At 37.1% G+C, this 23,335-nt stretch overlaps 1 protein-coding gene across 12 annotated transcripts in view; it reads left to right on the plus strand.

Moving 5' to 3' along the window:
• Ptprk (protein tyrosine phosphatase receptor type K) overlaps nucleotides 1-23,335 on the plus strand; it is a 520,627-nt gene that overhangs the window by 138,697 nt on the left and 358,595 nt on the right. The window lies entirely within an intron of this gene.

Here is a 23,335-nt window from a genome sequence, read left to right on the forward strand (position 1 = left end):
CACATCTGTCTTTTTAAGTTTCCTTCATGCTGCTTTTAAATATTTACTGTCCAGTTTTAGTGGACACTGGTCATATGTAGTTTGAAAGATGGTATACCTGCTTAATTTTCCTTGTGCTTTCATGCCAGTCCCCAATCTCAGTGTATCATTTAAACCATTTTGGTAGAAGGAACAGAATAATAATCTCTGAAATTTTTATCGTCCATGCCTGTAGTGCATAATGATTCTATTCCTCCCATGGAGTTAGTGCAGGCACACAACACATCCGGATTCCATTCTCACCCTTTCCCTCCCTCCACTCTTGCAGCTTTGTACTCTTAACATATTCAAGATAAGTCTCCATTAAATCTAAAGAGATTTTAGAGATTATTGCTGATCCAAAATTTTACTTTCTGGAAGAAAATAGTGTAGAAGTATGTAAGATGACACAGGAACTTGACTTAAAATAGTTTCGATTGCTTCTAATCTGGCCATGACATTTAACCTTCCTGAGCATCCCTCTCCCATCAATAAATTAGGAATAATGAGCGCGTGCTCTCTCTGTCTCTGTCTCCCTCTCTGTCTGTGTCTCTCTGTCTCTCTTGATATCTCTCTATTTTGTATCAGTAAAAAAAATTGCAGTATTTACACAGCATCTGCTAGTGTACCCAGCATGTAATTTTCGCTTAATAAATATTACTTGTCAGTTTGCCTTTGGCCCAAGGTGACATGGCTGATTAGTAGTCTCATTAATCTGTAAGGAATTGATTTGGATTTCTCTCACTTATTTTAGCAAGGAATAAATTGAATTTTCTCATAATTTTTCAGTAGCTCATTAGGAATTATTTTATGTCCAATTCAGAAAATTACTTTTCTTACATAATTGTTTGCCCAGTGCAGTTGTTGTGCACTATGACACACAATGGTATCGGAAGTGATTTCCATAAAACAGTAGTGTAGGCCAGCCCGAACTTTTCAAGTATTATTTTAAAGTAAGATGGGATATTTGAGGTATGGAAACAGTTTTGAAAAGGCTTATCATTTCTTAGGTCTGCAAGATTGTAATTATCTGGGTACTCTATTATGGTTATTGAATGTTTTGTGACCACTTATTGTAACATTTTTTTCCTTAGGAAATACATCATTTTAGTTAATGTTGACACCATCTTCTGCCTATAACATTAAAAAGTAGAGAAAATATTAAATGACAGTTAAAACACTGAGGGAATGGAAAAATGTTAAAATGCCTTGTAATACAAAAGCTATTACAATACAATCACCCTCATGCACGTACCAGTAAATATCTAGATTTAAAGACCGAGTCTCAGCTTGACTGATATAGCTTCTTAGGGTTCTTTCTTAAATCTGGAAGCTCTACAGTACAGATTTTACTTTTATGGTTTATATTAGAACTTGTGCAAGTACATATTTGGTCTCTATATACTGAGTCGGCCAAAAAATGTAACCACATTTCAGAGAAAGAAAAACGTATAAATATTCTAATACTAAATTTATTGAGACATCATGAGATTAACACACGTTACCTTTGGCCTGTGCAATGACAAGAGCTGCTCAAAGTGATGGCCATGAGCTCCCAGACATTTATTAGTTCAGCGAGCTGCTGCTTGGGTGACCTTGGTCATTGAGATTTCTGCACGGGCATTTTCAGTTTCTTCTCGCTGAGCCGGCAGTATAGTGGGTTTTCGGCGATATACGACATCCTTTAGACAAGGGTAACACCCATCTGTTGGAAAAGCTCAATACTGTCTTCCTTTTTCTGGAGTGTGTGTATACGTATTTTTTTGGGTGAACTCTTATCAGAGTGATTTTTAAAAACTTTTTCACCTACCAAGCCAGTGTCCTTGTTGGTAGCTGTGAGTTCTTCTTCTAATGAGAAATTATATTTTGTTGGCTGTTCAACCTATGTTCAACCGTTGGCTTTTCTACCTATGCCATGATTATCTAGTTTGTTTTGAATAATGAGAGAATAAGTTAAATTCTCTATTCTTCTCTATTCTTTGTGTATCTTGTCTACATAGTATTATAGTATTATTAATGAATCATAAGCCACTTTCAGCATCAGATGCAGATTTTTTTTTTTTGGTACCAGGGATTGAACTCGGGACCTTGCGCTTGGGAGGCAGCTGTGGTGCCACTGAGCTAAATCTCCGGCAAATGCAGATTTTTAAACTATGGGTATTCATAAATATGTTTCAGAAATTTTAATCATGTAAACTTCTTGGGTTTGTGCATGTTTATGTTGTCTGTAGTTATATATGTGATTTTTCCAAAAAAAATTGTAGGCACTGAATATCAGGAAAACGTACAGAATAGTAACAGAATTCTGTGGAGTGCAAAATTGGACAGTATCCTGAGACACGATGCCTGAACATTAGTATGTAGTAGGAAACAAAACTTCCAGTTTGCTCCTATCTTGGCATAATGTCTTGGACAGATTCAATCAAAGATGAAGTCTTTCTACAAATTCTTCTGTTCCCCTTAATTTCATTTTCAGTACTTCCACATCTGTTAGAGTTTAATTAGATCGGAATTTAAAGGATTTTAAATATTTTATTCCCAAAGCTGGGGATTTAGCTCAGTGGTTCTGGCGCCTGCGTTGCAAGCACAAGGTCCTGAGTTTGATCCCCAGTACCAAAATAAAGAAAAAAAGATTAAAATATTTTATTCCCAAAGATTATTTTGTGAATTTTCTCCCTTCCGGCAATATTTGTAGATTTTTTTTCTGTTAGTAGATAAACCCATTTTTTTGACGTTCTGCACTATTGGTATTGAAGCTCCATTTGCTGAAGTGGTGGTAGTGCATCTCTACTTTTCTTTTTTCCCATATATATACATTTTGTCCAGGAGGAAAAGTAGATAAATTGCTTTAGCTTCCTTGTTCTTCATTTGTTATAACTCTTTCTTCATCGTTTCAAGTCATCATAAGTAAATATAAATAAGCACAAAATCATTATTAAACAGCAAATATAGATTGTCAGCATTGTATTAAACGAAAAGACAGAAGGGGTGGGAAGGTTTTCCATCCTGAAATGAGTACCCTGAAAGGGAAGGGAAGGAAGGACGAGGGAGGGAGGGAGGGAGAGAGAATATAAATGAGAATATCAGACTAGCGTTTTCTGAGTCTGAGAATATCTGCAACCTATAAAAGATTTCGTTTTTGAGATCTAAAAAATATTCCTTTTCTTCAGTAACTTACAAAGCTAAGGAAGAAATTGAGGTATTTTTACCAAAGAGACATTTACTCCACTTGACTTGAACAAATAGTCCTCTATTAGGTAAAACCAGGACATTGATATTTGGCCTTCATTTCACAAACGGTGATTTTAAAGGACTCTGATAGTACTTGGTTCTGAACATACTTTGAAAATGGTGAAAGCAGGTTTTAATAATTCCAAGGAGTAACAAATGTATTCTGCTTTCAAAGCAGACTTTGAATGTTTCTTCTGTGTCGTTTTGCTAGCCAATATTTCAGAGAACAGGAGTGAACTGTATGGTTCACGGTAGTGCAGTACATAACATTTAGCTGATCCATGGTATTCTATCCCCGGACCTCAGGTAGCAATGACAGAACTTAGAGAATAGGAAAGAGAAACCAGGTGACCTGGAGTGTGTGGGAGAGAAGTGGCTGGAAGAGGAGCTGTGAAGTTACAAAAAGAACAGAGTAAGATTATCAGTTGGAAACGAGTGGGAGAATATCAAGGAAGTGCAAGGGCCAAGGCAAGTGGCAGATCATTAGGTACTGTGATCAATTCTTTGCTTTCGGAATAATACCTAGACAATTACTTTTCTGTGCTAGACATTCAATAATGTTAAATCACCACTTAAAGTTTAATCTCTGAAGTCATTTTAACCATAATAAATAACTCATCAGTTTTATCTTTATTAATTTTATTTGCACTTTGCATAGGTAACAGTTATACTACGTGGAGATGAAAGTAGAAGATAATTGTGTATAGGTAAATATAACACTTAAAAAGAAAATAGATAAAACCTGAAAGTGAAAATATTCTACTTTGTAAAAGTATCCCCAAAGTTACTCAGTTATCTAACATGTTTTATATAAAAATCTCCAAACATCTTTCAAGAAATCAGAAGTTTGGCATACATATTAATAGCAATAACATTGGAGTCTGATCTTTGTAGTCAGATTTCTGAAAGATACCTTTCTCAATATTTCTTCTTCATCTGTATTTTCAGTAGAGGTTTTGACCCTTACTTTTTCCTTATTTAACAACCAGTATATATGATACAGAAATTAAAATAAAATCTATGAAAATTACACGTGTCATAATCAAGAGAAACTCAGTATTTTGATGTTAATTTTTATTCTCTTTAATAAGAATCTGTATATATGTATATGTAGAGTATTTGTGTATATACCTTTGTGTGTATAGTATTTATATGTATTTTTGTATATAAATTCATTATAGTATAGCAAATTGTTTGGTTTTGCTGCCATAATCAGCACTACAACAAATATGCAGAACTTCTGTAGTTTTTCCTGGATATCTTTGGCAAAGTTGGTTCAATGGGAACTGGGGGTCTTAGGTTACAGCAGGCCTAATTTGTGTATTACTAACTTACTTTACAATATTTTCTGCCTAGTACATAAATATAATATTTTCTTAATATATAGACAAAAGCACCCCATAGTTCACATTTACTGAAATACAACTTTCACATTGATGTGTGTGGTTAATTTGTATTTCTTTAAAGATCAGAGAAGCTGTGGAAACGAAAAAGCAAACTGCATTCACAGATCACATCTGAAGCATAATTTTTTTACCGAATTGGATCTATGCCGAGTAAAGAGACAAGTGTTCTTTTCAACATTAAGAAAGGAAGAGTTTTAATGTGTTTAAAATGCAACCTAATTTATATGCTGCTAAGAGTCCCGAAGTTGATTAAAGTCTATACAGTGAATGAAAATTGCATGTAGTTCTCATTTTGGTTGACCTTCTATGTTAATTAGGACATTTTTTCATTTATTTTGGAGCTAAGTACACTTTCTTTGTCTAGTAAACTCTGATTCCAGCTTTTTTTCTTGCTTTTATGAAGTTCATCACTTTCAGTTCCCTTTTAACTTCCTTCAAGATTTTGAATAACAAATCAAAATACCATGATGAAGAGAGTTGAGGCGGTTATGGTAAAGTATTACTTACCAAATCATTCACTCATTAATTCATTTAACAAATACTCTTTAATCTGTAAGTACCATGCTGTTTTCTAGGTACGAAGATAAATCTGTGACAAAATGGACGAAATAGCCTCTGCTTTTAAGAAGCAAGGAGATATTTCAGTCATTACTTAAATATCCAACAGTATAAATACAGAGTGCAGTGTTTCTACGTGCCATGGAGAAAGCTAAAGATGTGAAGGAACACCTGTGGAGACATAGGGTAAACATTCCAGGCAGAAGGCTCAGCAAGGAGACAGTCGCTGGAGGGGGCAGGTGGCTGGCATTGGAGGGGGAGAGAGATGACCATTTCAGCTTCGGGGGAAATTGGGAGGTGTCGTAGTAGAAAGTGAAGTCGGGGTAGTAACAGCAGACTGACTGTCGTCCATGACCTTCTGTAGGACTTCGCAGAGGTTTCAGCAGACTGACATGATTTTCCTTTTACCTTGACAGAGCACTCCTAACAGCAGGGCATGAAAAATAGACATTGGGATGGACCATGGCTAGAAAGAAGCAGGCAGAGCAGTGGGAGGCTATTGTGAGAATCCATGCAAGAAGATTTTAATGTGAAACCAGGATATAATTAGAGATGACAAAATTTGATGAGGGATTGGATTTACAGTGTGAGCATAAGATTGGAGTCATGAATGCATAGAAATTGTATTATTTAGCCGAGAAGTTGGAAGGATTCATGAATGTGGGAGGGACGGGTGTTTGGGGATGAAGAGTTAGGTTTTAGCGATACTAAGTTTGACACGCCCTTCCTGATATTTAGGAAGAGGCTCACGTACGTGTAGGGGCTTCAGTAGATGGATGGCGTTGGGAGCCATCAGACTAGAGGAAATCACCATGGTAGGTTTAAGAGCAGAAGATTTCCAAGAACTCAAGGGCACATTACTCCAGTGTTTTGACAAAAAAGACGAAAGGAAATACAAAAGAAAACTGAACAGAAGTGACTTGTTCCGTTAGACAAATGTGTGTCCTATCAAAAATGTATGAACAACTTGAGAATGATACAAGTGAATTAGAGTGGAGTAGAATTACTAGAGATTTATCTCTTTTTCTGTCTTCATCAATAAAATGAAGACAATAATATAAAAAGATGTGAAGTTCATATTAAAATGTATTCTGGAAAAGCCCTGGAAAACTGGAGGATGTGGCCTACATATTTGTTTGTAGGACTTTTTTCTTTCTTTTTTTTTAATGTGGCAAGTAAAAAATGGAATGAAATTATTTGCAACATAAGAAAAAAGATAATTACAGGTTGCAGTGGAAATAAATGTGTTGCTTAAGAGAATGACTACTTTCTAGTACTGAGAACAAGGGCTGCCCAGGGACAGTCAAGATTTGTCTCAAACGCAGTGTGGAGTCAGCACTAACAGGAGAGCAAATTAATACTACAAAAGATCACATTGCGGTCCACCACATATGGTTGTATGTCGATTGTATAATTGTCCTTGGTGGCCTAACGGAAAATCAGGATATTAGGCCTGGAAGGAAAAATAATTTCAAGCAAAATTTAGGCAGTGCTGTAAAGCAGTTATGGAACACTAGTTCTCAAAGCTGGCTGTATTTTGGATAAGGGGAGATTTTTATGAAGGACTAATGTCAGCTTCATAGAAATTTTGTTTAATTGCTTTCAGTTAGGAAGCATAGATTATTCGAACTCTAGTGTATAACTGAATGTAAAGTTCAAGGTAATGGAAGCAAAGGCAATGTGTGTGTGTGTTTTGTGTAAATTATTTCCAGCATTTTATGTGACAATAGGTATTCTTGGTTTTGTTTGTAGATACACTGACCAGTGTTTAATGTTAAAATGCTGCTCATTAGTGCAAATTAACACACCTTGCAAGGCATAAAGTCCAAGATCTAAGCTTTGCAGTTGTAGTTAACATACCAAAATTCCTAAAATTAACACATGAACACTATGGATAAATATCTTGTTTTTGCTTGGAAATAGTAACTAAAGATATATTGGAATATTTCAATTTTGAGGTCATCATTTGTGCCTTGAAATTATCTTCCACTTTATTTTCCAGTCTTTGCAGTGTATGGGGATCCATACACTATAGTGAACATATTCAAACTCTTACGTACCAGAGCCTTTTTTTATTTTCTTAATTTCCCCATTTTGTGTTTCTGTTCAAAATTTGGCAAGAAATGGGGTGGGAAAGTTCTGGACAATGATGTGCCAGAGATGTCTTTGAGATGTACCATGAATTCTGACACTTTCCAAAGAGCCAGATAGGGTCTAGTCAATGTACATGGAGTATTCTACTAGTCTACGTGGACTAATCCTTCATACCAGCCCATCATGTGTGAAAAATCATGTGAGAGTACTTAAAATATAGACTAAAATAATCTGTTCTCACTATTATCATTTATCTTCAATAATTTAACTACAAAGAGAAAGGATCAACTACAGATAATCCTTATTTATTCTTAGAGATCTGGCTTATTTTTCAACTCTCTGGAAATTGATTTTATGATTAAATGAAAGTGTCTAGTTGCATGTAATGTACTTCTATCAATTTACTTTGTTTCTCCCAGGCATGTTGACTTCTGGAATTTACTGAAGCCGAAGGTTTGGCTCGGTTGTTTTATTCTTGGATGGCCTTGTGGACAAATCCTGTTTTAACAACTATAACCAGAGCATTAAAAGATCCTTTCTTTTCTCTACATTCTCCTTCAACTTTTCCATTTCTGGTTTATTTGTATTCCCCATTCTCCAGTATCCTTTGGGCAGGCCTCTAAAGTCTAGGCCTTTGTTTTATTGTAAGAAACTGCAGGCAGAGCTGTTTGTAGAAAAACCTTATCTAGCAATTTAAAATAAAAGGTAGTCAGAATTTGGACATAGAGCAAAATGACTTGGGCTGAAGGCCAGGGAAGACTACCTGATTTATCAAGGAGAAAACGGTGTGGTGCTGTCTCGATAGGAGCAAAGCACTGGGGCAGAGCAGGGACAACTTGGCCAGTGTTCATTCCATGCCGTTTACGCCCGGTGTCCCTATGCTCCCAGCATCTTTCCTGGAGGTAAACGGCCTTTGGACTCATAATGTAAACGGAGAACCATTTTAAAAGCTGAGCAAGTGGGGGTGATGGAGGAAACCTCAGGTGGTCTTTCCTTCTGGAGATGAGCACCTCTCCATGCCCTTCTGAGAGGAAAAGGGTAGTGTTGGGTGGGGCAGTTAGTGGTTGGAGGGCTCTCAGTTGCTCAGTTGGACTCCATAACCTCGGTGCTTAAACCAACTGTTTAAGACAGGAAGGACCCAAGGTTGAAATATGCTCATTTGGTGTGAGGAGGACCGCAGCAGGTTGTGATGAATTTTGGAACGTTCCAAGTTGTCATAGTAACTACCCGATCAAACCTGTAAGAATAAGGACAATGTTTTCAACTCTAGTGAAAATTTTAATACATTTCATTAAAGGGATTTTAGCTGAGAATATATACAGTTAATATATGCCACCAGACTATTAGTTTGGGGCAGAAATTCTTTGCAGTAGGTGTTGTTTCCCGGCACTGATGCTTAAAAAGCCATTTTTTCTTTTCCTAATGCTAAACTACAATGCAGAAAGAGTCCAAACTGGTTAAGTAGATAGGACTAATACAAAGAATTGACAGGATGATAATCATTAGGGAAAAGAATCAAAGACAAAGCAGATGTTTTTCTGAGCTTTGTGTTGAGATGCGTGGTGGGGGTGGGCTGTGGGATTGCAAAGCACTATTTAATTCACAGACAAACCCCAGTAATTCTGCTTATTCGGTTTCAGTTTACTGGCTTGTCTGATTATAATTGAGTTGTTCACATTGTTTCCTTGAAATGTTTTGAGGCAAGTGAAATCTTCTAAGAATTCAATTACACTGAAACAATAGCCACAAGACCTGGTAACATTATTGCTGACGCTAACAAAGAACAAAAAGGGAAAACATGATTTGTGTTTAGTAGTGTTGGTATTGTTGCTTATAAACAGATATTTAAAATTACACCCAAAGGACGCAGACTTCAATTTCATAATGATATTTTGGTAATAAATCATGAAGATAATTTATTTATCCTTAAAATAATGAGCTACAAGTGCTTTTTTATGAGATGATTGACTTTTTAAAACATGGTAGCAACAAAACTCTAAACACTAATTTATAGAATGAAGATTTATTGGTGGACTTTTATATAAAAATTTGGAATGTTTCTGTGATCATTTTGCATTTAAAACTTAAGAGTTTTATAGGCAGGTAAGGTGGCACAGGCCTGTAACCTCAGCTACTCCAGAGGTTGAAGCAGGAGGATCAAAAGTTCAAGGACAGCCTCGGTAATTTAGTGAGAACTTGTGTCAAAAATAAAATAAAAAATGATCAGGAGATGTAGCTCAGCACTCCCAGGGTTCAGTCTCCAGTACTAAGAAAGAAAGAAGAAAAGAAAGAGCCTTAACAGTTTTATTGAGCAGAAATTTTTCATCAAAAAAATAATACCCATTTAACTAGATTTTAAAATACAAAACCACAAACTTGACATGATTAATTATCCCGGTGTTGGAGATGCACTAGTTCATGAATAATATTGCTGTCAGAAATACTTAGATCCCTTAAGGGTTATAAAGGAAAAGTATCTTATTTAGGAAATGAAAAAAAAAAATCTGGAGCAATAGCTTAGGGAACCCTGAGTTCTATTCCCTCTTTTATTGTTAATTCTGTAGCTGTGAGCAACTAAATTAACCTTTCAGAATCTTTTCCTCCATTGGATAAGAATTGAATAATACTTTCCAACTCCATCAATAACAACGATGCCCGAGTGGATGGTGATGTTTATGGAGTACATTAAACTCTGTGGGTGGGAAGGCAAGAACTACAATATAAAACACAAGCTCTTAGCATTGAACAATGGTTTTTAATGTTCATTTAAAAATATTTATTTTGGGTCTGCTGTGTACAAGAAACTTGATGACATGTACTTTCCGGCACATTCTACACCCCTGAAATGCAGCTTGTTTCTTACATGATTGTATTCTGTTCATATAAGACTTTGCTTTAAATCTTCTACAGAGTGAGCATTCAACAACTGTTTAATTAGACCATAAATATTCCGAGTGGATTCAGATTTGAACGGTTTGCTCTCTGTGAGGCTAGAAGCTTTAGAAGAAAGGGACTTGTGTTCTATTTCCTTGTTACTTCGTGTCATTGGAATAGTGTTCATTTCTAGAAGAGATTTCCATCCAAGGGTATCCATAGAATATTTTTCAGAAGTGAGGCATGAATGTCTTTGTGTGACATACTCCACAGTAGATATTTACTACAATGTAAGAGAAACGATAGAAACTCAAATATTGTATAAAAATGGATGAACCTTGAGACCGTAATATTAAGTGAAATAAATCAGACACATGAGCTCCAATGTCACGTGGTTTCTCTTATATAAGAGACTCAAATTACAACGAAACACCAAAAGAAAAGTTGACGCAGATAGTAGGGACATGGATCTTTGTCAGATGGGAAGGGATCTGGAGAGGGAGAGGGAGAGAGGAATGAGATGAACAAAGGAATTAAGGTGTGTTATGTAGGGCCAGGGATGTAGCTCAGTGGTTTTTGCTGCCTGCTGCGCAAGTGCAAGGACCTGAGTTCGATCCCTGGTACCAAAAAACAAAACAAAAAAAGACGTGTTATGTATATGAACCAATTCCCTGGAAGGAATGTAAACACTTTCTGAAAATATGTACTGATAAAAATTTAAAAAAACTTGTAAAACTATTTAAAATATTTGCTAAGTTTTCATAATCCAGTTTCTCAATAAAAGTACACTGAGTTTCTAAAAGTTTGTTAAATTATAATCTGCTAAATTTAATTCTTTGAACATGGAATGCAACTGAATTTTTTAAAATAGCCTTCTGTTTGTCAAGGATGAAGAACATTCATTCCTGACTGGCAGTATTTTATGTTATGCGATGAAAGAAAAAATTAAACTCAGATTTATCCAATCAGGGCCTGTTTGAATGTCTCACAAGATGTTCACGTTGCCTTTTCTCGGAGGTTTTACCTAGAATACTCAGTCTTTCTGAACCTTATTCACATGAGAAGCATTTTCATTTTCTCTTCAGAGCTCTTAGAAGCTAAACTGTACTTTGGAAAAAAGCGTGCTCTTTCAAATTATTGCACTTCGCAAACTGCCTCTTTTTTCCCCCAAGAATATAGAAGGAAATGATTCTATAAAACTTCTGTGGAAGGGGATGTGATCGTGAGGGGAAAATCAGTCTATAAATGTCATTTCCGGCCAACTTTTTTCCATTGGTGACATTTTCCCTACTACCTTTAAAAGGCGGGAAGCTTGACTTGTGTAGTGGTGGTGGAATTTAAACTGCGCGCAAAAGAGACACTGAATTAACTCACCTGTGCGGTTTAGTTCTTTGGAAGTGTACAGTTGTACTCTCATATATTCTCTGAAGAATGGAAAGGTTTTTTGGGTACCTGAATTTTAAAGACCATTATTGCAGTCTATAATCTTATAATACCTAGGAACTAGAGTGTATGTTGAAACCTAGCCCAGTTCTATTTTCTTTCCAGATAGAAAAACATGGTCCCCAAGAAGTAGCAGTCGTTGCTTGGCGAAGAGCACAGAGCTACTTAAGGTCATAATCAGGGTGACTGACCCTTTACCTTGTCTTTATGACCTTAAAGAGTTAAAGAACAGTAACTCCTGACTCAGAGCCTCCTCAGGCCAGTCAGTAACTCTTACATTGTGTTTAAAATAAATTGGAAGCAACATCCAAAGAACAATAAAGCTTCATGAGGAAATTGGGGTTACTCAAAGGAAACCCCAAGCAGTCAGAGGAGGCTACCAGGAAAAGCGGGCCCTTGCTCATAAGCTTCATCTCAGATTTGCCTGTAGTTTGACTGCTTTTTTCTTTTCTTCTTTTCTTCTTTTAAAAACAGAATAGCTCATTGTTAAGGCACCTCTTCGTTACTGGAATTGCTCCTGCGTTGATTGTTTTTGTTTTATTTGTTCAAATGAATTCAGGACAGATGCCGACCCTGACCCTTTCTTTTTACCAGTTGTCTCTGATCTCTGTGTCTTAACTTCATTCTCTCCTTTAGTCTCAGCTTCCTGTTCCCCTGCCTGCTCCAAGCACCTTCTTTCTCCATGTCTAAATATCAGAACTATTGATTTAAACTCAGTGACTTATAAAAGAAACTCCGCAATGTTGTAGTGAGAAAGTATCTGTGTATTTTACATCATTTTTGATAATGGATGTGTGAAGGCGATTGTTGAATATTAGAGAGTCAACTCTCAGAAAACAATTAGGTCCTGGATTTGCTTCTTTTAATTGCTTTATAAAATTGAACTATCATGGTAAGTCATTACAGTGAGAATATTTTTTTTCCCAAAGGCTCTCTCAAGCTCTCAAGTAGAGCGTCACCTTGTATTTTTATAGCAGCTGATGGTTTCCATTTCAGTATTGCTGTTATCTGCTGGGAGACCTGTGTTTGAGACAGGATGGAGTATTAACAAGGCCTAAGTTAGGGTTTGGTTTATATATAAAACTCGGTAGGAGGAGCGACGCTGTAGCTATTGCCATACCCAACACCACCCTTTATTTTAGTACAGAGTTCCTGTCAACTCTCCTCAGAGACTCTGCAGAGGCAAGGGCAATCCAATTGGTTTCTTAGAAGCTGCTGGAATCTTAAAAAACAAAACAGAACAAAACCCTGTGCCAGAGCCCACCTGAGAGTGCTTAAATTTAAATCTCTTAGTGGTTAGTTTTTTTTACTGAGGGTCTCAGAAGCACTCGGCAGTAGAGGATGAGGGATACTGGATCCTCGAGGGGATCACTCAACTTGACAAGATTTGGAGGTGAAGACTGCTATTTGAGGCCCTTGTGAGTGTTCTGTAGTGTTTTTACATTGCTCTTCAAATCTAGAATCCCTTGATATTGATAACCAATCTTTAAAAAATACCATCAAACTGGACAGAGTGGAAAGTGCACCAATTGGGTTACAGTAGACGAGTCAGCATCACCTATTGGCAACCTTGGAGACCAGCATGAAGAAAAGAGTAGAACTGCGTTCACTTCAAGCATGCATCAAATGATAACTCATGAGGATGTGCTGCGTAACAGACACAGGAGTTAGACACGTGAACAAGCAGTGAAAGGTGCTTCCTCCATAGAATTTGCATCTTTGAGGAATGTGCCGCATAGCGATCCATGGCTCAGCTTGGGGAGCTGGCTGGTCCAGCGTTGGAGCTGGAAATCAAGTCAGAAGATGGCTTGGTGTTAACAAGCCGGCTTCTCTAAAGCATCTTTGGGCACCCCAGCCACTCTCTGCATCTCAAGAAGCTGATACTGTAAGAGATGGGAAGGAAATGCCAAGGTGCAGTGAACAGCAGAACTAAGTTTGCTTTTTGTGTTGCATGCCTATCAAGTCTAAAAGCTGGGAAGCTACCACTGTATCTCTGATTCTCTCTCTTTTCTTTATTATGAGACCACAAAGATTTTTTTGGACATTAAATAGCTTCTCCGTGATTACTGTGTATTATTACTTCTGTAAAGCTGCAAGTCACTGTGGATAGAATGTCTCTGGTGTCAGAAAGATGTGACGTATTTCTCAAGTCTTCCCTGCAGTCCTTGTCCCCTTGAGCCCTCTTAAGCCTGTGTTTACCCACCCACAAATTGGATATTTGCTATCCACCTTATGGAGATCTTGTACATGTTTGAGATACATATAGCCTGCCCTTAGCCCAGTACTTGGTTCACAAAGATGCTTAGACAACAGGGATTTTGTGTTATTATAGAAAGAGTGACAATTTTTTATTAAATGCCTAAAATTGAGAAATATGCAAATTATAAGAACTTTAATTTAACACAAGAGAAGAGGTGTGAAACATAATCTGTTTGTGCTTTTCATCAGAGCTTAAGAGCTTTATTTAAATCGGTTATGTTAGTTGAAATTTTCTTGGATACAATGTTTCTGTGTATGTGATCCAAGTTTTCTCTTTTGCAGACTTTTCCAAAAGTATAACCTAACATATGTAGAACCTAGCAGTGTAGAACTGAAAGAGCTACTCAGGTGCTGTGTTGCTTGTAGAAGCATACAGGGGAGTGATGGCAAACCTTTTTAGGCTTTCAATGATACAAACAGTCTCCAGAGGAATGCGTGCCATAGGTTTGCCTCCAATGATCCAGTGTCTACTTTTTTGTGTTTATGTGGGTCTTCTCTGTAAGACCCCAATAATGCAGTTTTTTTTTAATGGTAAGGACTTGTCCATCACATGGATGCTGTAGAAAGACTTACTTGTCTTCTGCTCAGATAACCCCTCTCTTCTTACCCAATGTCTGCAAAAACATTCACAGCCTAGTAAACCACTACCCAGTGTGGCTTGAAACTTGAGAGACAAGTAATCACACCTATAGAACTACGATGAGTTTCTTCTGAAAGTAGTTAAGAATAGCTTAGTATTTGTGTATCAAGCCAGGTCAGCTTTTAAAGCAATCTTATCAAGCTTTTCCTGGTTTTCATATAACGTAAACATTGCATATGATCATTGGCTCAAAAAACACTCGGCTCTTAGGAGAGGTTCACAGAGACTGCTGATACTGACAATATATTGTGTAATAAACTCAAATACAGACCAATCCTCTATCAGTTGTTACAGCAAGCAACACATGGCTGCTGGGTATGAACACAGTTCCCATAGAGCATTCGACTGGGAAGGTCACTGGCTAGAAAAAATTACAGTTCCACTTCAGATAAGCTCTCAAAGACTTTGGAGTGCCTCATAATTAGAATTTTGATCTTTTGAATGTTGGTTTCAGTATGCCAGTACATTTAATTTTATTTAACTATGACCTCAAGTTTCATTTTACCTTCAAATCTATTCTAATGAAATCAAATGTCATTTTAGTCACTTACATTTTAACCCAGAAATGACTTCTATCTATCCTATCTATCTGTCTGTCTGTCTGTCTGTCTGTCTATCTATCTATCTATCTATCTATTTTTGGTACCAGGGATCAAACTCGGGTCCTTGCGCTTTCGAGGCAGGCGGTGGAACCAATGAACCAAATGCCCGGCCCAGAAATGACTTTTAAAGTGATGAAATATATTTGATTTAGGTAAGATCTAAGATTGTTAGGTTAAAAAAATGCAAAACAAAACTGAGCATGTAGTTTATTCCCCTGAAAAGATTTTTGAATTGGGCTTGCAAGATTGTATTCATGTCTTTGTCTACTTTGAGTAGTGTGTCAGGTTCTTTGGGACACTTTAAAGAAACTGAAAGGTAGGTTTTGAATCAGAATCCATTAGACATTTTTTTCCATTTTCATAATATAACGTAGATTTACATATACCATATTGTTATACTAAATTGTTCTCAAATTTACCACTAACAGTGCAGACATACAGCTTCTCAAAAATTGCACTATGACTGGGAGCAAACAAAATCATTGGTTCTATCACAGTAGTATACCCAGACTATTAATAAGCTCAGATTTAGATGTATCAGATGGTAGATTTAGATAGGTCAGTTTAACATTTTTTTAAATTAATTCAGAATATTAAAGACTCTAGGTCAGTGGGTTGCCCTAATATGATAACCAGTATGTATAAGAAAGGATTGGAGTTCATTGCCAATTTAAGATTGAAATATGTACTTTCAGGCAGAGCTTTCATACATGGAATGAGTGGGTTCATGAACTAAAAGTTATCCATATATTTAAAATATCTATGTGTCACTTATGAAAATGTTGATTTGTGTGTTAATTTTTGGGGGAAGAAAGAAGTCAATGATGGTTATTGATTGGATAAAAACTACTTAATAATGTCCCTGTTTTTCTTTACAAATGTTACCAGTACTTTACCTGAGGACATATTCATGCAATAAGTTGAATCTTCTGCATTTAGATGACAAATCAATTATGTATATCTAATTGTATCTTTTTAATATGCTTAAAATAACTGAGGGGAATGCAAACTTCTGTAACAATAAGTTTATGTATAGCTCCTTTGCTTCCCATAATAGAAGGAGATAAAAAAACTTATGTGTTTAGAAGGAGATGTGGGAACATAAGGGTTGCTTAATGCCTGTCACTGTGTAATACAAATGTCGCAGGAGGGATTCCTAACTTTTCTTTAAGTTTAAAGGCTTGTAGTGATTATGGCAAATTTGACTGATATTAATCGTATTTACTGTAACTCTCTTCTTACCTTGGCTTCCCTGTTTTGGTAACACTTGTCTTCAAGTATGAAAACCCATTTCTCGAGACTCAAATCTATATCACATTTGAATTCCTACTGTGATTCACAGTGGAAAGATTCATCTAAGTTTATTGTCTCTATTAAATTCTGACCTTTCAATTTTGAAAACTACCCATACATGCTTATACTAATATTCTGCATTTTTTTTCTCAACCATCTTGGTATTAAATGTGGGTTTTGTCGCTATTTGTCCGAGCTATTTTGTTTGATATAAGCCCCTTCTAATTTGTCATCTACATACCAGTTTCCATTCAGTAAGGCAGGAAATCCAGAGGTTCTGTCTATTTTTCTAAATGCGAAAAACCAGGATATATTATCCCTTGGCAAAAAGTTACACAAATCCTCCTCTACATTTGAAGAATTAAGAGTTCCCTTATAAAATCACTTTGAGAATATTTTTCAGAACTTTGTTTATAAAACCTCCCTGGAAGTCGTATGTACTTAACATGACCTGGTTATACCTGGGTGTTTATCATTGACTTGAAGATAAATTACAGAAAAAACATCTTGTATTCTGAAATATCACAAATAAATAGACATCAATGGGAAGATAGCTTGTATCACGTTCATGAGATATTACATAAGAATAAGCTGTGATGTACAAAGTGTTATTTGTAATTCATTTAATTAACAAAAGGATCTTCATTTAAACAACTTGTTTATGTAAATTATTTAAATATTGCTTTTAAATTTCATACTTTAAAATATTAAAAATTCCATATATGCTGAAATATGCATGTTTTATATGTTAAAGAATAACTTAATGGCTTAATTGCTTGCATAGAGCCATATTTGTGCTATTAGTACATATAGAACAAAATAAGGAGTCACTGAATACTGTTTTTGTTTTAACTGAGATGGAGGCTTACTTTCACAAAAAATTATTAATGAATTATTTATGAAAGGGAAATATGGAGAGAAACTCTGTCACTGACAAGCATTTTTCTTTCTTGAGACACCAGTTTTATGGAATGGCTCCATCCACGTACAGCGCACATGTAGAGTTTGTAAAAAGAATCATGGAAACAACTTCTTGAGTCCCTAAAATTGCTAATTATGAAACATTCTCAAGCACCGAAAGTCCTTACAGATTTAGATACTTGACACTTGGGCATCTCAAGTTCAGGTAATGATTCCTAACGTGCCCTGAATTCTTAAGCATGAGAAAGCAATAATAGCAACACTCATCCTATTCCCCATTCTCACTGTTTTGTAAAACGTTCTTGTGTACTTAACCCTGTAAATTGTTCATTCTGTGTAAAGCATTAACATTCTCGGATTTTCATTGAAATACTTTTTCAGAATTTTAACGCCTTATTTTGTATTTCTCAGAAGCTTTGATTGATAGTATTTACATATCAGAACTACAGGAGGATTAGTACTGCTAGTGCCATGTTGGAAAAAATAATCAGCTCTGTTAGTTTAGGTTCTGTAGTGTATGGAAAAACATCGCTAGGCCACCCTACTTCGTTCCTAGTTATTAACTTTTTAAGCGTTTACTAAAAACATATTAAATTTGTGCTGATGTTCATACCTCCAGAAAGACAGTCATCCTGGGGTCTGGCTTAGGAACACACTGCAGATTTAGTCTAGGAGCTCTGCCAAGGGGAGTGGACAGCAGAGAGTGTTTGGAGGTGTCTTGCTAGCTTCAGACTGCTGCTGTGAGGCTAGGGTCTGTATGTGTGTCTCAATAGCCAATTGGTGACCTCACAAGACATTATGTAATAGCAGCGATCTACTCATCTCAGTGTTCTGTGACGACCTCTTTGGCTCTGATGGATGAAATTTCAAGGAATGGTATCGAACAGGCAAAAGTTGAATTCCTCTCTGTACCACTTTTGGGCCCATGACTTTCAGAAGCCTATGTCCTCTTCTGACATGCAGAGATTAAATGAAGATGAAAAATATATGTTGAGGTTTAGCTCATTGGTCTTATTTATCTGATTATAAAATCAACGAGTGTACATTTCTTAAACTTCCTTAGATTTAGGTTTAAATGCTATAATTTAATGAAATGGCTTCTAAATCTCTGTCCTCACAAACCATGGTGGCCTTATATGGAGTTTTACTACTGTAAAGATGTGGTAGAATCCAAGGCTGAGCAAAATGAATTTTAAAAATGCTTATATTTAAAGAGAACTATGAAGTTCTCTTTGAGATGTATGCATGTTTATAAAGAAGCACTCCAGGAAGCAATGAATTCAACAACAGTGAAGAGTATGTGTGGTAGAGACATGCTTTCCTTTAATTTTACCCCAAAAGCTAATGCCACTTGAGCCATCTACTAAAGTGCTGTGATGTGGAAGATGGGATTGCTAATTACACTTATCTAGTGGGCAGACATCATCACACAGTTGTACTATGAGCTTTTGTTGAACTGCAAACACACATAAAAAAATATTCATTTTTGGATTGGTATTAAATGTTATAAAAATTTATTCTTTAAGAAAAATGGAAGCATTGTATCATTACACAGAGAATAAAATTAGATTGTGCTCAGGGCTGGGGATTTAGCTCAGTGGTTCTGGTGCCTGCCTCGAAAGCGCAAGGTCCTGAGTTCTATCCCCAGTACCAAAAAAAAAAGTCCTTTGAAGCACAGTTTGTAATAGCTTGGAGACAGCTCAAGTGCATATCAACTGGAAACTAGATAAAGAAGATGTGGTTTTTAAATAAAATGGAGTACTACTCAGCCATGAAGAGCGAGAAACTAGAGACATTTATAGCTACATGGATGTGCATTGTGGCGATACTCTTACATGAAATAAATAGGGCACACGTGTAAATACCGATTAGTTTCTCTGGTGTGAGAAACTGAAAGTGTAAATAAGGATTAAAAATGATTAAAATGAATAATTGATAATGTGAAATAGGAAGAAAAGGTCCAAAGGAGCAGGGGAAGTGGGAGGGGAAGGGGAAAGGAAAGAAGGGAAAGGAAAAATTGTGAGAAAAGGAAAAAATGGAAACAAAGTCTTTGTAAATAGGGAAGGGTAGAGGGGTGAAGGGCACATAGGGAATGGGGAAAAAATCAGAACCAAGGTATGTCATGTACAGGTGCAAGCACCCAATGATAAATGTAAATGTATTGTACACCAAAAATGTACCAATAAAAGAATTGAAGGAAAAAAATGATTAGATTGTGCTCATAGAGAGAAAAATACTCTTTTAAATTGAATAAAGTGAAAATATTAAGAATTTGTGTAGAGTATAGCTACTATTTCAAGTTTAAAACAAGCATTTTTGCAAATAATTGCATCTCATGATTCTTACTTAATCATGTCTGTAAAACACAATCTATGAGGCACAAAAAGTAAACATGAAATAGATCATCTGATGTGCTACCAGACTGAGAAAAAGAAAACTATTTCTAAAATTAACTTTCTCAATAAAATTCTCTGAAGCTCATCGAAGTAGTAACTTTGGTAGTGTTACCTAACCAACCTTCATAAAGCTTCCTTGGATTTTGTTTTCTTTATATAAAAAAAGAGAAATGGGAAGAGGATAAGGGAAATCAAAGTGTGGTCCACGAGCTCCAAGCTGCCCAAGTCCCTGGGTTGTAATTCTGAAAGTGAGACTCCCGTCCCAAGAATCAGAATATCTGGATTGCAAGCTGGAAATTGTCCTTTTTGGCAGGAAAGCTCTGAGGTGTGTGTTGTCCTCCCGTGGGAGTCCTATGGCACACTAGCTCGTCCATACCCTGGAGGAAGGTATATCTGTCGGAAAGCAAAGACAGATCAAACATTGCTTGTGTTGCACAACCTTTCTAACGAGCTCACTTGGTACAAATCATGAGAATAAGTATTGCACAAATAAAACCTGTCATCTCTATCAGTCTTCCCCTTCAAATCAGAAGTCTTACTAGTTCAGCCCCTCCTCTTCCTAAAATATATTGTTGTTTTCCAACTGTTGCCTGCAGATACTTAAAAATCGACACAAGCTTCTCATTCCATATTATTTTTCTGCCTATCTTGTGCTGAGATAATGCACACACTGAATATTTTTGTCATTCGGCTGAACAAGAGTTCTATTTGCATGTTGTAGCAGAATAATTATTTGCTTTCATTGAGTTATTGCACGGCCTGGTGAGGATTTTTTTTTTTTTTTTGGTACCAGGGATTGAACTTGGGTCCTTGGTGCTTGCAAGGCAGGAAGCGGAATCACTGAGCTAAATCCCCAGCCCTGGGTGAGGATTTTTGGTAGACTCATCCTCCTAGTGTTTGAAAAATACCCTAGAGCTCTGCTCATGGTTCTTCCTTAGGTCTTTTTCTAGTTCTGCTACTGTGGCTTAAACTTAGGTATGTATGACCCATCTTATTAAAATTTCACTGTGGTTGGAGCAGTGATTTCTGTTGGCTGCAGCCTGTTAGATTGCTCTGAGTGAGAAGCAGGTGTTGACCATTTTGCACAGATGCTAGGAGCTGTGAGAGTGATCAGGAAGGTGTGGCTTGCACACCAAGACACTCGATGAGCGCTGTGCCCCACCTCGGTGGTGTCTGCACGAGACAGCAGGCTCATCCCGAGCACTGTGCATCACAATTATTATTGCATTAAAGTGCAATTTGGTCTCTGCTTTATGTCGGCTTCCTAGAATTTCTACCAGCTGCTTTTACCCCTCTAACTTTTGAAAGAGGTAACCAATTTTGGTGTATTCTCTTGTAAAAGTGATAAGAATACAAATTTAACTTTGGGATGATTTCCTAAGTCTGAAATAAAATGAGAGTTCAAGCAGACTGTCTGAGCGAGCCTGTCCTTTGCAGTTATTCATGTTTTTCGTGGGACTGTGCTGAAGAGGCTGGGGGGAATGGTGTCTCTGTGACCTCACTGTTTACTGTTAGCACAAAGCAGCATTTCATCTGCTCGCAGAGGTGCAGCTATGTGTTCAGTTTCCAGAGAAGGGTGCACTGATAAAAGTAATGTTTACAGTCAGGTCGGACAGATCTATAAACAGTAGTTAATTATCAGCATAATAAGATCAGCAACGAGGTAAATAGTGGGGCACTGCAAATGGAAACGTTTTATTTTTTACTGTGAAGCATAAATACAGTTGCTCCTGGATGCATGAATATTTACCATTGTCTGGGTGCCATTGATCTCATCTTCTGGCTGCACAAAGCTAGTTCGTCTATAAATATAAACAGTCTGAAACTGGGAAGACCGTGTGCTGTGACAGTGGCCAGAAATGCTGAGTCCTCCCCACTCACAAAGAGCTCTGTCTGGGGGCCCCATTTCCCACCTGCCCCGAGGAGACACAGATCTTCTCTCCACACTTCTGTCCTGCTCCTGTCTGTTGCCCTCTCGGGGAAGTGATAACACCCTGGATCATGTTATCCAACTTGTAAAAGGCAGCTCCTAAGTAAAAGGTCCCTGACCCTTATCTTTGCTTTCTTCCTGCTGTTTAATATTGTGATATCATGTGACACTATTAAAATGGGAACTCTGAAGGGTATCTCATTAAGGAGATACTAAATTATACCTACGGAGTGGCATGCTTACACCTCAGATTTAATAGAGTGATGCTATCTGGCTTTTGTTGTTTCACTGGGTAATTAAAAAGACAGGGAAAAGAAAATATGAGTAATAAAAACGGTCTGTGATTCTTGGTGTAAAATGATAGATCCCTGTGTCTTCTCTCACCTTCCTGAACATCAAGGCTCCATATTCATTCTTCATTTGTGTCTTGAAATTCTCTCCTGTACTGATGCCTTCCTCATTCTTAGGCCCGTAGTCCACCATGAAGCACTACATCCTGTGAAGAGCTGGAATTCATGTTTCTTTGACTATTTTGAGACAGCATTTTCTCCTTTGCCAAACGAGCAAAGCTATGTGCAGCGTTAACCAAAGTGTGGGCCAACAGTGGTGTCCAAGGGCATGGATTGCAATTTCACCTCTGATCTTGGCTGTGTACATGGCACTGTATCAATAAAGGTATTTCCACAACTCTGTTGTTTTTGGTAGCTTGGAAAGTATTCTGAAGTAGAAATGCAGATTTATGCATCATCTGGACAAACATGGCTGAAGCCAGGTATTCTTAAGATTGTCCATGAAATGTTGCAGTTTATAATGTGATGAAAGAAGAAAGAAGGAACCAAGAGGAACCCACTTTAAGGCTAGGCAGAGAAGTCAGACTTCAGGGGAACACTGAAGACAGTCATCAAGGAGATAGCAGGAAATACAATACCAGTTGTGTCATGAAGTGCATGGGGGAAAATCTCTTGTAGGCAGAAAAATAACAAATAATTCTTGTTGCCTTAGAAACACGTAGTAAGATGAGCAGTGAAAATGCCTAGTAGATTTTTAAGAACTTGGTGATGTTGACAGAACTGGTTGCACCTGCGGAAGGCATAGAGCTCCGTGTAGTGCAGTGAGCTTGCTGAGCAAGTGAGATTGTCCACTGAACTCGGGTGGAGGAAAAGAGAAAGCAGCCATGGAGAAAAATCCGGATCTGAATGAGGGTGTTGGATGCTGCTAATGTTTACTTGGAGGAGATTAAGGGAAGGACTGGGTCTCTCAGGAGGGATGGACTGAGAGCTGGGAGGAATAGGGCAGAGGGAATGGAGGAGACCCTGTGTCCCAGAGAAGGCTTAGCGGGAGGGTAAGAAACTGGGGCTTTACATGTCTCTGTGTGGCTAAGTGAAGTACATTGTGTGTGGACTCATATTTCCATTTCCTTATTTTTCTCCAAAGCTAAAAGTCAGTTTGCTGCTTTTTAACAACTTCAGAGAAGGATAGTTTCAGGGGATAAGGGAAAAGTACCATCAGCTACATTCTTGAATTATGAAGTTCTAGTGGAAATAAATGCTTATGTGTAGAAAATTTGTCAGTGTTGATAAAGGTATTGCTAAAATTTATGGGAATCTTCATTGTCCAGTTTAAGAATTTTTTAAAAATCTGCGATACATACACCTACTCACATGCATGTG

Source organism: Heterocephalus glaber, unplaced genomic scaffold, assembly GCF_053883595.1.
Source record: "Heterocephalus glaber isolate CG9 unplaced genomic scaffold, H.glaber_assembly_v1.0 deba00001550, whole genome shotgun sequence".
Classification (NCBI taxonomy): Eukaryota; Metazoa; Chordata; class Mammalia; order Rodentia; family Bathyergidae; genus Heterocephalus; species Heterocephalus glaber.